We start from the raw sequence: 3,267 nt of genomic DNA, 5'->3' as shown, positions 1-3,267 counted from the left end.
GCTTTCTAAATCTAAAACCTAAACAAAGGACCTAAACCTTACAATAGCAACAATTAAGGACCAAAAATACTTTTAAAGTTATTTTTGTTGCATCATAGGTGAATACATGAAAGGGTTTGGACCACCTTAAGCATGCAATCTACTACATAAAAGGACACGTAGAATTACATAAGAATTCTGTTAATATCTGATAAGTCAAAAAGGGCAATATTTACAAGAATAAATCAACTTTTTCTGAAAACTTTTTGTACTTCTTATAACAACACAAGAAAGTTATTCTCAAATGTGAGAATTGGCCACAATCTAAAATGCGGGAACAACACTAAAATGAAGTCACCAATTCTCAAAAGGGATAAATCACAAAAATTGAGGTCATTAGGTATGAGCGCCTTGATTACTAACTCATACTGCTACTCAGATAGCATTTTGAATATCCAGTGTTCTTTTTTGACAAGTCTATTTACTGAAAAAATGTTTATCTTTTTTTTTCAGACGGTGATAATTTCCTCTTCCTTCCTACAAAAAGAATGGTAAGACAAAAAAAAGTCAAAAGATTTGAGACTTGAGAAACAGAAATCAAAAGAACATTCTTATCAGCCAAAAAGACTTTAAAAAAATTCAAAAGAATATACCTTTACAGAACAGAAAAGAATGAAATGTAGGTGCTGCCATCTTTCTTCCTACAAAGGCAATAACATACAAATACAAATCAGATAAAAAGAATATCAGTGATACAAAATACTTTTCTAAGAGGCAAAAGATCAGAAGAACAAAGGTCTTGTTAATGAAAAAAGAAATCATGAGTCATTAAATCTAATAAACATAATCCACCAGATCAACTAAACATAATCCACAAGTTGAAGGATGAGGGACAAATCACAAAAGGGACTATAACTCCAAGCTAAACCTACCCAAATAGTACCTCAAACATAAGCCAAATATTCCAAAAAAAGAAAGCATAAAATGAGCTTATTTACTTGGAATTGAAATGCGCTAAAATACAATTAAGTACATGATAGAGCAACAGGCCTTCTATACATTCTTGTGCTCAGGTACAAAAATATCATAATTGAGAATGTTTCCACCTCTTGAAGCGATATATTCTGATAGCTTGTAACTATTCCACCTCATCATGCAAGAAAAATATGGAAGAAAGGGTAAAGAGTTCACAAAGAGAACCTGAAAACAAATAAGTAAAATAGATGGTTATTAAATAATTACCCAAAGACAATGAGAAATGTAGTAACTGAAAGTAAACCAGCAAATCACACAAATCATAAGTTTGTATAAGGGCTCTCAAAGAAACGGCAAAAAAAAAAAAACAATCTAAGTAAATATAAATACAACTCCATGAGAACTATTAAAACTGAGACCAATAAAACCAGTAGCAAAGGTATGGAGAGATCACCGCCAACCAAAAGAAGAGAAAAAAAAAGAGATCAAAGAAATTAATTGACGTGCAATAAACAAAATTTTCCAGAAAGAGAGCCCCAAATTGCAGGATACCTTAAAGCTGTCCTTGGGAGAAAAATGATCAAATTTTATTCCATACGAAAGAAAACCCTATAATGATTATTTTTCATCTCTAATATAATATGCGCTCAAAAAAGGAGGATGGGGGCAACAAATAAATATGGTTAGAACGAAACTTTAGATCCATAACTTTTCTAACAAAAAAATAGTTGAGACCAGTATGAACAATATTGGATTTTCTCATATTATAGTTGAAGGAAGAAATGAGAAAAAAAAAACACCATATTATCACAGCCAAATAACCCAAAAAAATGAAAGGGCAAGAAACTAACTGTAATTCCTCCTCCAGCGGCCTTCCTTGTGTTTTTTTACCTGAGATAATCACACAAAAATTCTATAAGAACAAAATAATCATAGTAAAAAAAGCCATGAGAAAAATAAATATCATGTGAGATTTCTTACCTGGCGGGTTTTGTAGAGATTTGAGGATACCAGATAATAAAATGCAAACTTTAAACTCGCATCCTGAAACAAACATGAAATTGATTAGAGAATAAAGAAAATCAGTCAAAATAAAGGAAAGTTTTTAAACTAAAAAATGGCGAGCTCAGCGGAGAGAAAATAAATCAGATAAGAAAGATCTCCAAGGTAATTATGTCCCAATAAAGAGAAAAATAATTGAGAGAAAATAGAAATTTTTCTATGTAGAGAGAGGGAAAAATCATAGGTTTATGAGGAAAAGGGATGAGGATCAGAAACGGAAAAAGAAAAACCAAATAGATTAGCTATGAGGTCAAAAGTTTTACCTTGTTCTTTGCAGCTGCATGCTCAGCAACAAGTAGGATAGACTCAGGGGAAACAGTGAGGAAGAATCCAGCAATATAGTAGTACTTGGCCTTTTCAACTGGCCAAATGGCAAGAGAACAGATCAGATATCAGATAACAAGAGAATATATCCTGTAAATGGAAAAAGAAACAGAAACAGAAAAAATGCTTACCTAAGGCCCAATTTTCTGGTCTCTTCAGGTGTTCAGATTTATAGCAGTTTGCAGCTGACAAGTTTGCAACAAGTGACCTGCATAGGGTTTCATTTGTATTCTTATCAATCCAGTCTGTTAATAACAGTCTAAACTTCATGAAAGAAAGGAATAAGACATCTGCTAATTGTCAGATCAGGCACAACAAGCATGACAGCAATGAAGAGACAATTTAAAAATGGGGAAGAAGATCCTTTTTGTTGAGAAGGGAGCTGATATGTGAAGAAGAAGAAGATATTTAGATATCCTAAATTTGTTTACAACAACAAATTTAGGATCATCAGAAGTATCGACATATAGCTGTCTGCAGAAAAGCAAATTACTACCACACTAACCCAGTAAAAGACAAGGTAAATATTTTCACTTTTCACTTCCCCTGTGGACGATAGTTCTTATTAGCAGGGATAGTTCAGGACAAGTTTACAAACTATTTTGTCTAAACCATTTTCCGCAAAACTGACCTTTCACCACCAACAACACAAACAGCACAAGTACCCGTTGGAGCAGACTCGTCCTCATAATAATGAACCTAAACACAAATGGAACAGGGAGAGTATAATTTGATGTTATTCAAGGTACAGTGGATTTCTGTTGATTATAAAACAAAGTAAAACTGAACTAAATATACGGAATACCAAGATTAGGTTCAAAGATAGCAAATGTGACCAATAATCTTGTAATTGAAATAACAAAGCTAGTTTATACATTATGCATAAGAGAAGCAGATGAATCAAATGCGTGACATTACATTTACACC

At 32.7% G+C, this 3,267-nt stretch overlaps 1 long non-coding RNA gene across 1 annotated transcript; it reads right to left on the bottom strand.

Annotated features, from left to right (window-relative positions):
* Positions 1 to 2,313: 2,313 nt before the first annotated feature.
* LOC113752542 lies at positions 2,314 to 3,039 on the bottom strand. Its single transcript, XR_003464873.1, has 3 exons — positions 2,972 to 3,039; positions 2,472 to 2,548; positions 2,314 to 2,377 (listed from the first exon to the last, which is right to left on the bottom strand). It is a non-coding gene; the product is annotated as an uncharacterized LOC113752542 (long non-coding RNA).
* Positions 3,040 to 3,267: the final 228 nt, after the last annotated feature.

Source organism: Coffea eugenioides, chromosome 1 (assembly GCF_003713205.1).
Source record: "Coffea eugenioides isolate CCC68of chromosome 1, Ceug_1.0, whole genome shotgun sequence".
In the NCBI taxonomy this organism is placed as follows: domain Eukaryota; kingdom Viridiplantae; phylum Streptophyta; class Magnoliopsida; order Gentianales; family Rubiaceae; genus Coffea; species Coffea eugenioides.
Note: the sequence above shows the minus strand (reverse complement) of the source record. Positions and strands in the feature narration are given on the sequence as shown.